Here is a 14562-nt window from a genome sequence, read left to right on the forward strand (position 1 = left end):
ATACCATGGAAGGATGGAGTTGCCATTAATGAGATGAAGATACCAGGATGAACACATCTGGGGAAAAGAACAGAGGCTTATTTGTGAGTATGTTAAGATTGGACACCTATTAGCTATTTCAAGCAGAGATGTTGAGCAGGTTGGGGGTATGTTTATGTAGAGTTCAGAGGAGAGGCTCCAGACTGGAGACAGGAACCTGTGTTCGGATTCTAGTACCAGCATTTGGGAGATTCGCATACTCTGAGCCTTATTTTCCTCATCTGTAAAATAAACATAATAGTACCCTTAATAGTGGAGAGAAAGAGAGAGGATAGAAAGGACAGATGGCTGTGATGTTTAAAAAGGTTTTGCTTTGTACAAATGCAAAAGATTGTCATTATTTCCCCATCTGCCCACTTACCAGTGCAGGCAAGTGAGGTCAAGTTAAGGCTCTTCTTTTCTTTTCTTTTTTATTTTCTTTTCTTTCTTCTTTCCTTCTTTCTTCAGGGTATTGCTGTCATACAGGCTAGAGTGCAGTGGCTCAATATTGGCTCACTGCAACCTCTGCCTCCTGGGTTCAAGTGATTCTTTTGCCTCAGCCTCTTGAATAGCTTGGATTAAAAGTGTATGCCACCACTCCTGGCTAATTTTTGTATTTTTAGTAGAGATAGGGTTTCACCATGTTGACTAGACTAGTCTCAAACTCCTGGCCTCAAGTGATCCACCTGTGTTGGCATCCCAAAGTGCTGGGATCACAGGCATGAGCCACCACACACAGTCGAAGCTGTGCTTTTCAAAGTACACCCCAGGTTCTGCCTACATTAGAAATGTAGATTTTTAAAAATTTCTCCACAAGAAATGCAGATGCTTGGCCCATTTTGACCTACAGAATCAGAATTTCTGAAGATAGTATTCAGGAATTCATTTTTCTGCCTCTCCCTGGCTGATTTTCATGCACCCAAAAGCTTAAGAATTATAGGTATATGGAGAAAAACACTTCCACCAACATGGGGACATCTTTTTTTTTTTTTTTTTTTTTTTTTTTTTTTTGAGACGGAGTCTCGCTCTGTCGCCCAGGCTGGAGTGCAATGGCGCAATCTCGGCTCACTGCAAGCTCCGCCTCCCGGGTTCACGCCATTCTCCTGCCTCAGCCTCCCGAGTAGCTGGGACTACAGGCGCCCGCCACTGCGCCCGGCTAATTTTTTCTATTTTTAGTAGAGACGGGGTTTCACCATGGTCTCGATCTCCTGACCTTGTGATCCGCCCGCCTCGGCCTCCCAAAGTGCTGGGATTACAGGCATGAGCCACCGCGCCCGGCCGACATCTTAAATTGTAAAAAGTTTAAGTTGCTTCAGAGTCTAAAGAAAATTTCTTTAAGAAGTGAATATGCTTAGAGGATAATCAGTGTCTTCTACCATGCAAAGGTAACAGGCTAAGTTAGGAATGGGTGGAAGACTTGGGCAGGCTGACCTCTGGGTGGGGGCATAGGAGTGGGTATTAGTCAGGCAAGGGTCAACCTGAGCAGATCAGGGGTGGCAGAACCTGTTAGTGGTACAAAGCATGACCATGGCCAAGTCAAGTAATGCAAATTAAATTTTTAAAAGTGAGCATGAAGCTAGAAACTGAATGGGCTGTTATTAGGATACAGCAAGAAAGCAAAGTCAGGAACAAAGCAAGAGAGTCCAAGAGGGGCCAGAAGGTGGACCTAGAAGGAAGGCAACTGGTGGTGCTTGCACTGACTTCCATTGACAAGATGCACACAAGTGGGGTGGGCTGGTTTCGTGATTAGAATGAAAGTTCTCTGAGGGCCAAGTTCTCTTTGCAGTAGATTAGCCCAGGGTGATCATGCTAGAGGTGGAATCTGATCCATCTCATTCTTGTCCAGCCCCAGTGGCTAGGCCTTCTTGCAAGATCAGCCTTTCTTTGTTCTCCTCAGTTCCTGTCCTCTCCGTGCTGAGTACTCCTCACCACCACGTAGGTGGCAGTTGATCCATAATAGACATGTTTTTATTATAGTAATAGTACCACTTTCTGCAAAAAAGAGCAATGCAATTTTGTTAATGAAAGTCATGTGTTGAGACAGGGTTGGATGGGAACTTCTGGGTCTGGCTTGGCTCTGGCTCAAAACCTTCCGGGAAAACACAAACTTTCAGGGACACACCCAGAAAGCCCCATTTACCTCTGTCAGGCCCATCTGCTTTGCATTAGAAAAATAGTAACAGCCCTCTCCCAGTGCCCTTTCATAAATATAAAATGTGTAATAAAATAGTTATTAGAAGGTAATCAATGGTGCTTATGTTTTCTTTTGTGAGGACATTGATGGTGAATTCCCACATAATCCCATCAGCAACTGGGTCTGCAGGGAATCTTTTCTGGGTGACTGGCCAAAGCCCACTGTGCTCTATGACTCTTGGTAGGTCAGAGGACAGGACCCCTGACATTTCCCTCTTATTTCCAATTCTATAGATCTTTATTCACATTGGTGAGGAGTGAGAAGATTGACTTCAGGGTTCCCCCAGGGGAAAACCATACCTACTTAATAGTTTTAAGATTGGGATGAAATGAACTAACATTGATAAGGGGTTTAAGCCCTAAATATGAATCACATTGCCAGGGCATAGTTCCCCTTTCCTCACATCCCCATCTTGCCTTGTTTAAATTGTTGGGATAGTTCAGGGCAACTGGAAGAATATTTAGTAAATGAATGGCACTTTTCAAGAAAGTCCAAACTTTCCCTATTGAGGAAGCCCACATGACTTTCCCTTTCTCTCTCAAAGCACTAATTGAAGGTTCCTCACAATTCAAAACTTCATCAAATAAGATAACCTATGAAGGCTAGTAGAGCTTGATCCATGGTATGTGCTCAGTATGTGTTACTTTAAAAGGCTTTATTAGATTTTATTTTTTGATTTATTAATTTAAAAAATAATGATATTTGTCTTTATCACCAGATTGCAAAATCTTTCGAAATAAAAAACTGTGTATTTTTTTTTTTCACTTCTTTTTTTTTTTTTTTTTCCAGTATCCAGTAAGGTATTGGGTGCATAGTACAGATTAATACATGTTTCTTGATTGGTCAGTGATGGGAACAACCATATTTAATTGTTTATATATGTATATTTATTTTAAGTTCAGTAAACCTTTATTGACAGGCACTTTGCACGTACAGAAGAAACTTATATAATAATATGAGCTTTGAGAACTTACTCCATGCTAGAACTTTATGGGTATCAACCCTTTAATCCTCACAATAGTCTTACAAGTGTCTGACTCACAGACTAAGGAATGAAGATAATATGATTATGGCACCATGCTCTTAACCATTGCAACACAGCTGTTTGATGAGTACCTGAGGTCTGGTCCTGCCTCTCAAAGGGCTTCCCATCAAATGTGAGTCAGGGCTGGGAGTGGAAGAGATATGTAAGTAGACATATGCCAGTATCATGATGTTTAGTGGGATGGAAGGTTGAAGAGACTGGCAGGGACCATATTCTCAGGGCCTCAAATGCTCAGGGAAAAGTTGAGTCATCTGGCCTGGAAATTCCATAGAATGAGTTCCACAACCTTCAGAGCTCTCTTCTTTGTTTGCTAATGATGGGCTTCATTTTTCCCTTGTGAAGTCAACTGGCAAAGTTGAGGGAGTTGTCTGGGTGTCATGTTGGAATCACAGACTCTCAGAGCTACATTTCTTAGAAGCTGTGGTCGGGCTCCTATTCAATGCACTCATCCTGGGAGAATGACACCTATCTTTGCTTATAAAATGGTTTGGCTGTGTCCCCACCCAAAATCTCATCTTGAATTGTAATCCCCATGTGTTGGGGGAGGGGCTTCATGGGAGGTGATTAGATCATGGGGGCAGTTCCCCCATACTGTTCTTGTGATAGTGAGTGAGTTCTCATGAGATCTGATAGTTTTACAAGGGGTTTTTCCACACTTTGCTCCACACTTCTTCCTGCCTCCATGTGAAGAAGGACATGTTTGCTTCCCCTTCTGCCATGAGTGTAAGTTTCCTGAAGCCTCCCCAGCCACGCTAAACTGTGAGTCAATTAAACCTCTATCCTTTATAAATTACCCAGTCTTGGGTACGTCTTTACTAGCAGTGTGAGAATGGACTAATACAGCTTACATGCTCTCAGTATTGAAGACCTCACTACTTCACCAGATGGCCTATTCCATCACTGGACAGCTCCAATCCTGAACTAAAATTATTTTCTTTCAACAATAACATGATGGTGCTCTGCCTTTTCCCATATGTCAGCTCTTTCTGGGTTCCCTGAAGCAAGTCTTCCACAAGACAACATTTACAGATCCTTTTATTGTTTCTCACAGGATGTGGTTTCTAGACTTCATTCATCCCTTTATTCATTCAACAAAAAAAACACTGGGTTAGATTCTGGGAATGCAAAGATGGTTTAAACTTTGTCCTGCCATCAAAGATTTTATAATAGTTAGAGGGAGAAAGGCATCAAAACAACGATTCCCTGGGCAGTTTGATAGGAGTGATACAATTGCTGCTCAAGTGAGGCCCTGCAGGAGCACAGAGGAGAAAGTTCTTCTCCTAGGAATGTTATCTTCTGGGCCTTTCTAATGAGAGTGCTCCTCCTGGCTCCTTACTTACAGTGCCTCCATTCTTCTCTTTACATCCTCTTGCCCCTAGATATCATCACAAAAAACAATGGCTTCAAGGAGCCCATACATGCAAATCAACTCCAAAATCCCTCTCTCTGGTTCAAACACTTCTGCTGAACTCCAGATCTGGTTGTTTATGTGCCTTCTGGATCCCACCGTTGGTGATCCTAGAGCCACTTCCAGCTCAACACATCACCAACAAAATTCACATCTTTTCCCCCAAAATGTTCTCAGAGAGGTTAAGGCAACTTGGACTGTCAAAATCCTCTGTTTTTCTGCCACTTGCCACAGACTTTGGGATAGGAAACGAGATGGGAGATTCCCAGTCTTTCTCTCTTGTTTTGCGTATTTTCTCTGTGATGCCCTCTTCAACCAAACTGCATTCAATATTTCAGTGCACCTTTCTGGGAGCCTCTTGTGTCAGTAAGAAACAAAAGCTGGTGACGTCTCCTTCCCTGAGACTTTGGACTTGAAGCCTCAGCTTCTGCATGTGAACCATGACAGCAGAAAGATATATTCTCTGGGCACAGAGGCCCTTTCAACCCTCACTAGATATGCAGTTCTGTTATTCTTTTATAATAGTTTTCCACCAGAGACTGAAACTGTTTTAGTCTCCAATGTATCCCCTGCTTTGGAGCAGCACTTGGCTTATACTTGATACTCAACATCTGCTTAGTGGTTGAACAAATTCTGTCTCTATACCAGGCCGTAATATTTCTTTGAAAGTGCATATATTTAAAAGTGAGCCCTAGAATGCTGAGTTTGAGAGTCAGGCCAATTTTTGAGAATGCAATTCAATTCCACATCCATTTATTGAGCAATTACAATGTCCCAGACACTGTGTTGTATCTCACGTGTCCATGTGAAGAGATCACCAAACAGGCTTTGTGTGAGCAACATGGCTGTTTATTTCACCTGGGTGCAGGTAGGCTGAGTTTGAAAAAGGAGTTAGCAAAGGGTGGTGGGATTATCCTTAGTTCATATAGGTTTTGGGATAAGCGATGGAGTTAAGAGCAATGTTTTGGGGTCGGGGGTGGATCTCACAAAGTACATTCTCAAGGGTGGGGAGAATTACAAAGAACCTTCTTAAGGGTGAGGGAGATTACAAAGTACATTGATCAGTTAGGGTGGGGCAGAAACAAATCACCGTGGTGGAATGTCATCAGTTCAGGCTATTTTCACTTCTGTGGATCTTCAGTTGCTTCAGGCCATCTGGATGTATAGGCGTAGGTCACTGGGGATATGATGACTTAGCTTGGGCTCAGAGGCCTGACATGCTGGATATGGGGGTTTCATCTAGGAATAAGACACAGCCAGGGGTTTCAGGCAGCTCATAGAGGATGAAGGTAGGAAGTGGCAGGAGAGGTGGGACAGTGCAACACAGTAGCTGTATGGCAGTGTTATTGGTGCAAGGCATGAAGTGCTGACACAGGGGAGAGGAGGGGGCAACTAACTGTGGGTTTGAGGGGAGGTCAGTGGGCTGGCAGGGTTCAGCTGCACAGACCCCGAGTTCCTCAGTTGACTTTCCGAGCACTGAGGATGCCTTCTTCATCTCTCTTGGGTGGAGATGAAACTTCTTTTAGTTTCATCTCTCACCTTAAAGACAAGTAGAATCTTGAATTAGAATACTTGAGAGAGAAAGAGCTGTGAGAAACATTCAGCCTCCTGGATTTCCATCTTCCTTTTCGTAGCGGAAACTTCAACCTAAATCTTACCAGGACACCCATTTTGTAACATGGATCCAACCAGAGTCTCTCTGACAGCTTGAAATCCCTGATCTGGGCCAACTCTCATTTTTCAGCTGAGAATAACGACCCCTAAAGCCCCAGGGCACAAGAGCGGCAACTCTGCAGTGGCCGCGGATCCGAGTCCAGGGCCCTCGCCCTGCGCCCGGGTGTGGGCAGCTCAGGTTGAGAGCCTGTGGGACAGCCCGTCCCGCCTGAGATTAACCATCAGATGGGAAAAGCAATTACATTTTGCACAGGCCAGATCTGCTCGTCCCATTCTCCCTCCCTGCAGGCGATGTCAAAACACGAGGGCAGGATCCTGCTTCTTCTCACGTTTTAAAAACATACAGTGGACTTGTGTTTACAATACTGCCAAGGGATATGACGCGGAACGGCAGAGCGCACCGCCCCCTTGAAGGAGCCACCCTCTCCTCGCCGGGGCTCTCTCCTTCCACCACCACAGCGCTCTCCTTCGGGCTCCAGTTCAGACATTCTTGCCAGGGGATGTTGCTGAGCTTCAGGACTTAAACAATACTATATGTTGTGCAGACAAGCAGCACCAATAACGATCTGCCCCTTGGATCAGAGCCACGGCTGTCTGGTCACCCAGCCTGGGATTCTTCCGGTGGGGAAAGCAGGTTAGGCCTTAGAATTCCAGTTCCAGACCCCGTTTTGTGCTTCTGTGGGGCTTACACATGGGCTTTTTAGTTTTCTTGGCCTCGGCTTCCCCATTGGAGAAATGGCAGAGCTATAAAGCTTTGAGCTCATCCACTGGTTTTCATATTTGTGTGTGTTGCAGTGAGATTTCTTTTTGAAATGGAGTCATGCAGGCAAATTTAAAATATAAAATTGATGAAAGCCAAACTTTCTGGTGAAGGCAGGAGGAGAGGTCTGGGTTACCATCCCTTCTACTCTGGGGGCTCTTCACATTCTCTCTGTGGATTTATTGGGTCCTCAGAACGTGGTTGAATAGATGAGCTCTCAGATCCTTCTGGCTCAAACATTCTGTGATCCCATAAACATGCTATAAATGCTAAGTCACAGTTGTGATTATAAAAATATGTGTGTGTGTGTGAGAGAGAGAGAGAGATTACAGATTACAATTGGGCATTTTATTTTGATCAAGACATTGTATTTTTAACTTACTTTTTTTAAATTGTAAATGTAAGGCATACTGATTCTTAGAAATCAGATTACTATAAAATAAAAATCACATGAAATCTTGCTCTTCTGAATTGAAATTATGTTGAAATGTGCCTCTGCCACTTACAGGACTTTCCAGGTTAAATGAGTGCAGCCTAAAAGACAAATGGATGAGTCCACTTGGCTTTGCTGTTTGGGAGATGATCATATTTTCTTTCATCTGTGCATTCCTTAACAATAAACAAATCATGTCTGTGTACTGTGACCCAGTTGATTCTTAAAACCAAAGGGAAAAGAAAAGAGATAAAGGAAGTGTGTTTCAGAGAGAGAGAGCGAGAGAAACAGAGAGAGAGAGAGAGAGAGGGAGAGAGAGAATGCCAGAGATCACACAGTGAGGAAGGGAGGAGTCCAGATGAAACCCCTCAGGTGGCTTCCGTCTGAGACAACGAATCCTTCCCTCACTGCTGCTTGGATTCCTTTTCTTTCTTTTCAGTTTTCTTTTGTTTTGCTGCAATGCTGGGCAGGAGCTTTGTGTTTTCATCTTGACCTGGATTGCCACCTCTACCCCAAATTTATTCCTACACCAATTCCCTGTCCTCAGTTCTCCAGTTCACATCTCAGACTTTCAGAGTCCAGGAGTAGAGCAGCTTTGAAAGCAAATTCACTGTAGGATAAATGATGAATGTGGTCATTGGCACTCAACACCAATACCACCCTTCTTATGTGTGCCATACTGCCCTACAGGGATATAAAGAATGACACTTCCCAGACTCCCTTGCAGCTAGAGTGTGAGCTATGTTTCAGTTAGTAGATACACTCGTTTGACATTTGGAAGGTGGAAGTGAAGCAGCAGCTCCATGTAATTGATGGCAAATCAAACACAAGTCAAGAAGGCTTTCTACTTCCCCTTTAAAGTTTATGAATGGACCCTTTGAGGTCAATTCCTTGAACAACCATCCTCTGCCATACACATGATCTCACTGACTTTCCTGAGTTTCAATTACTTGCCAAGCTGTAAAGTGGAAGTAAGAAGAATACCTACTTCTAGGGACTTTGAATGTCAAATGAGATTATGCCAGGGAAGTAGTCACATGTGGTTGACAGTGTAGAAGCTGAGATATTTAGTTCATTTTTCACTTCTTTGCTCCAGGCCTTGGCACACCTTACCCAGGGATCCAGTCCCTGCCTGAAGTAAACTTAAAGCCAATACTGGAAGAGTGTTTCCCAAACTGTTTCACAGAAAACATGTTACCATCTCCTCAGATACTAGGGTTCCAAGCACACAGTTTGGGAAACATTATCCAAGAATATTATTCCCAGAGAGAACCTTAGAGATCTTTTAATTTACAATCCCTGATTATAGGGAGACTGAGGCCCCAGAAAGGAAAATGACCTTTGTAAGGTTACCTAGCACGCAACTTGTAGGAGCATCCTGGTCTTCTAATTTTTGAGTCAAAAGTCAGGTGCAGTGGCTCACTCCTATAATCCCAGCACTTTGGGAGGCTGAGGGAGGAGAATCACTTGAGGCTAGGAGTTTGAGACCAGCCTTTACAACAGAGTGAGACCTTGTCTCTAGAAAAAAAAAAATCAAATAATTAGCCAGGCATGGTAATGTGTACCTGTAGTCCCAACTACTCAGTAGGTTGAGGTTGGGAGGATCTCTTAAGCCCAGGAGGTTGAGGATGCAGTGAGCTATGAACATGCCACTATCCTGCAGCCTGGGCAACAGAACAAGATCCTGTTTCAAAAAAAAAAAAAAAAAAAGAAAAAAAAAAGAAATTAAGGTTGAGAGGAAAAGTTACCAAATTTCTCTGAGCCTTAAATTTCCTATCTGTAAGATGGTTATAATAATGCCTGTTCTTCCTACCACATGTGGGATAAGTGACAATAAAATGTTATTGTGAAAGTACTTTAGAATATATAAATATATGGGGGGAGAGAGAAGAGCCATCCACACACACACAAGCACATTTCAAAAGGCTTTATGCAAAAGTACGGCTTTGTTAATGATCTGCATTTCATTTTGATTCGTTAATTAATTAACCACAGTTTTACTGAGCACCAGCCAGTTGCTATTTCAGTGCTGGCCGTAAGTGGAGAACAAGAGAGACATGGTGGCCACCTTCCTGAGCTGATAATCTGAATAAGGTGGAGCTGGATGGCAGAGGAAGAGACAAAGAGGACAAATATACAACAGATAAACAAGAGAATGTTGGAAAGTGCTGAGTGCTCTGAAGAAGTGAAGTAGGGTGTTGCAATCAAGAGAGATGTGGCGATTTCAGACCAGGTGGTCAGGATGGCCTCTCTGAGTGGGACCTTACGTTGGTCTTAGAAGCAGATGGGAGGGTCTAGGAGCAGAGCAGTTCAGGCAGATGGAGGGCTGGAGCAGAGGTTCCAGGTGAGGCAGCAGTGGTGTCAGTTGAGATCCTATAGGGAAAAGAACCCCACATCGCCAAAGGCCACGTAGCCCAGGGCAAGTGGCGCGGAGAAAAGGAAATAGGTAGCAGCTTGGAGATCTAAGTTCTAATCCTAGCTTTGCCACAAAGTAGCTGGGTTGCCTTGGACATGCCATAATATAGCCCTGGCCTCAGTTTCCTTGTCTGTCAAATGGGAATACAAATCCTGTCCTTTCCCAGAGGTATTCTATGAGGGGGCATGGAGTAGGCGTGACCTGCCTGAAACACCCAGCTCCCATGTGTAGTGATAAAAGCCAATCTGTCTCAGTCCCCTCCAGGAGTCTGTGCTGGAGGGATGAGGGGCCTCCAGGCCATCCACTGACATGCACAATGCAAGCCCTGTGCTGGCCCCATGGACAACAGGCGCATGAGAGAGGGTCTGCTTTTTCTTTTCATGGACTTGAGACTTCAAGCCTTTGGACTGAGTGCCAACAATAATTCATCAGGAACGCTTTACAACTCAGCATTACAAAACCTGTTAGGAGACAGATCGCCCACAGGACAGCCTTTGAGAAGGAAATGTGTTCAGGGCTGGTGACCTCAAGATGATTAATGATTTTTAACAGAGTGAACTCTGTCCTCCCCCTCCCATGTACTGTGTTCACACTCCCTGCCTCCTCTGACTTGTTTGCAGGAGAAAGAGTTGGGGAGAGGGAGGAGGGGAGGGGAAGGAATGGGTGGGAGCAGGGGATGCTTGAAGGCAAAGCCCACCAATCATAAGGAAAATGCAGGAACAAGAGCACTCTGTCAGAAATGCAGAAATGTCTTATTGTTATTGTTTTACTTTTTAAAAATTTATTTATTTTTTGCAAACGCAGCAATGGAGGCTTTATATCTTGAGATCTGTGTAATGTGTCACAACTCCAGTAAGCTTTTTTTGTGTTAGGCTTTTTGCACAGTGCCTTGTGCTTTCAGCCATTGTTGTTATTATTATCACCTCTCCATCCCCACGGACACAAACCTTGATGTTATTGAATATGGGATGTGTTGGAAAAGGTAATCATGATTTTACTTTTTGATTTTTAAAGTCATGGTAACTTGATTTTTATGTTATTAGATTTAAAAAATTACAACAGTGATATATGCAGTTTTAACAAACCAAAAATACAGAATTATTGGAAGAAAATTTCTTATCTTTCCCTATACCCTTGTTTAGTCCCAAACCCCTGAGATCATCAATATCAAATCAGGGCAATCCTTTGTAGTACTGTATACATATTAATCCAGAGTGATGTCCTCATACATGATCCTATAGAACATGGATGTTCAAACCAAGAATAATGGCAGGCCTATACAATTTTGAGGGAAAAGCAAATTTATGATGATAAGAAGATGATAGCTAATATTTATTGACTATTTATATTAAAGATACTCTTACATTAACAGTATTCTTTAGAGTACCTTTATATTACAGGTACTCTGTTCTAGTGCATTACATGTGTTATTTAGATGATAATTACTGTTTATTGGTTACTTACATTAAAGGTACTCTGTTCTAGTGCATTACATGTGTTACCTAATCCTCATAATAGCTATTGAAGGTATTTAGAAATATTCTTCCCACTTCACAGATGAGGAAACTGAGCTATGCAGTCAGCTTGGAAGTTGGAGAACCAGGATTGGAGTTCAGGAGGTCTCACTCTCAGCCCTGTGCTCTGCTGGACGAGCTTTTCTTAATTGTAAGTCTTTCTCATATAATCTTTCCTAAAACTCTGTTTACCTCCCTGAATGTCTGCTTGCAAGTCTTTACAGACAGCAAAATAAATGAGAGGGTAGCAAGTGAGTGATTAAGGATGAAGGTTCCACTCCCCCATACCCTTTGTGATGGCTACTTCCTCTGTGGGTCCTCATTCTGGGTGAGACTCAGTTTCATGAACACGTATATTTTTCTCCTCCTAGAACTGCTTGTAAAGTCTCATTAACCATAAAACCACTTCTTGATATTTTGCCTGACTTTCAGGTGCTTCAGCAACATCCAAATAAGTTTGAGAACCACTCAACTTGACCCTGAGATTTTGTATGAGGTGTGTCAAACTCACTCGTCAGCATGCATCTTGTGATTGTGTTATAAAGGCGGCCACAAGGTCAATATACAGCAACATTTTTAAGAGCACATTATTTTTTTTAACCATTTATATTTTCAGTTTTTTTTTAAATTTTTTATTTTTTCCTTCCAACTTTTATTTTAGGTTCAGGGGGTACATGTGCAGGTTTGTTACATGGGTAAATTACGTATCATGGGGGTCTGGTGTACAGACTACTTCATCATACAGGTACCTGAGCATAGTACCCTATAGGTAGCTTTTTGATCCTCACCCCCCCTTTTACTCTTCACTCTCAAAGAGGCTCCAGCTCACGACTGTAATCCCAGCACTTTGGGAGGCCAAGGCTGGTGGATCACGAGGTCAGGAGATCAAGACCATTCTGGCTAACACAGTGAAACCCTGTCTCTACTAAAAATTTAAAAAAATTAGCCAGCCGTGGCGGCAGGCGCGTGTAGTTCCAGGTACTCGGGAGACTGAGGCGGGAGAATGGCGTGAACCCAGGAGGCGGAGCTGTCAGTGAGCCAAGATCGCGCCACTGCACTCCAGCCTGGGTGACAGAGTGAGACTCCAACTCAAAAAAAAAAAAAAAGAGGCTCCAATGTCTATTGTTCCTTTCTTTGTGTCCATGGTACTCAATATTTAGCTCCCATTTATAAGTGAGCGTGTGGTATTTGGTTTTCTGTTACCATGTCAATTTTAGGATAATCCTGCTGCATCCATGTTGCCTCAAAGGACATGATTTTGTTCTTTTTTATGGCTGCATGGTATTTCATGGTGTATATGTACCACAGTTTCTTTATCCAGTCCACGGTTGATGGGCATCTAGATTGCTTTCATGTCTTTGCTATTGTGAATAGAAGAGCACATGATTTTGAGTTAGGATCTTCTTAAAATCATACCTCTTCCATGTAGTAATTATGTGACATTGGGACTCAGTTTCCTCACCTGTAAATTGGAAATAATTGCACCATTTATTTTATAGGGTTGGAATCAGGATTATTGGAAAAAATATCTGTGAGTAAAACACTTAACACAGGGTGGGGCATGTAGCAAGGACTTAATGCACAGTAGCTGCTGTCAATGAAATCAATAATTTATGATACCTGCTCACATTTTTTCCCTCATCTTCACTAATGCAGTTGGAAGAACCATCATCTGAAACTCATTGATAGTTTCACTTTAGACTGAGTTGATATTACATGACCTTTTACAAGTTTTACAGACCTTGATGCAACTTGGCAGACATTATGGAAAAGGAAAACTGGGCAACTTGTAAAGCACATGATTTGTATACTTTTTAACTGGGGAGCCAGAAGCTAGGAGAGAGGCGTGGAGATGCTTTCTGACAGCCATCAGAAGGAGCCACTCAGACGATAACCTGACGGGTTTCTCTCACATTGGCCAGATCCTGTGAAATGGATCAGTTGAGGTGGGAGCCTTAGTTTAGTTGTTGGATGAGATGTGTTTGTTCTAAAATAAAATTACTAGGCTGGGCCACCCTTTGGAGGATACAAAAGTTCAACCTAAGTCTTAAACATGCACGTTCAGTCTCTGCAGAATAAAGGGCTGTGGGTGAATGAGAGTTTGAACTCAGTTTTCATGGTTTTAGGGGGAGACCTATCCAGGTTACTCTGGTAATGGGAGGTTTAATTTAAGGAACTCACAGTGGACAGACTTTCACAGGAATGCTAGTTTAGCCAAATAAGCAAGATGTTCTTGATCGCACAGTCCTATCAGTAAAAATATTGAGACTGCATGCTAATATACATCTGTGTGTGTGTATGTGTACACTTAATTATAAATTATGTACTATTATAATTTACAAATGTAGCTATTATCGTTAATTAATATCTCAAAGCGCATTATCCATGAGTGAGGTCCATCATTAATGATAGAGGGTCTAACTATGTTTCAAATAGTCTTTGTATCAGTTTTTTTGGGGGGCTGTCATAACAAAGTATCACAAATTGAATGGCTTAACCAACAGAAATTTATGAAGAAAGGCAGACCCTGCTGGTGGGCTGGAAAGGGATGAGTTGTAGCTGTTTGCCACAGGTATGGTTGCAACTGAGGTGATGGGAGCAAATGCAGGCACCAGAGGTATCTCTTGGAGAGGTCCATCTTTTATGCATCTTTTTCCTTCATTCCTACCTCTGCTGCTTTGGTAATGCATTCATCTTGTATCTCTTGGAGAGGTCCATCTTTAGTCCATCTTTTTCCTTCATTCCTACCTCTGCTGCTTTGGTAATGCATTCATCTTGTATCTCTTGGAGAGGTCCATCGTTAGTCCATCTTTTTCCTTCATTCCTACCTCTGCTGCTTTGGTAATGCATTCATCTTGTATCTCTTGGAGAGGTCCATCTTTAGTCCATCTTTTTCCTTCATTCCTACCTCTGCTGCTTTGGTAATGCATTCATCTTGTATCTCTTGGTCCCTTCCAGCTGGTGTCTCTATCTCTAGGATTCATGTCCCACTCAGCAGGTTCAGTGATTTTTTTTTCTAAAACAGAGTCCACCACACTAGTCCCTTCTCTTTTGGTGTCCAGTTGTCTGTAGGAGTGGGGCAACCACAGAGATGACAATC

At 42.8% G+C, this 14562-nt stretch overlaps 1 long non-coding RNA gene across 1 annotated transcript in view; it reads left to right on the forward strand.

Annotated features, from left to right (window-relative positions):
* Positions 1-6587: 6587 nt before the first annotated feature.
* Positions 6588-14562, forward strand: part of LOC103246354 (uncharacterized) — a 61906-nt gene continuing 53931 nt past the window's right edge. Inside the window, exons 1-2 of the long non-coding RNA XR_012091605.1 lie at positions 6588-6973; positions 11506-11613. This is a non-coding gene — a long non-coding RNA (uncharacterized lncRNA). The remainder of the gene's footprint in view (positions 6974-11505; positions 11614-14562) is intronic.

Source organism: Chlorocebus sabaeus, chromosome 27, assembly GCF_047675955.1.
Source record: "Chlorocebus sabaeus isolate Y175 chromosome 27, mChlSab1.0.hap1, whole genome shotgun sequence".
Classification (NCBI taxonomy): Eukaryota; Metazoa; Chordata; class Mammalia; order Primates; family Cercopithecidae; genus Chlorocebus; species Chlorocebus sabaeus.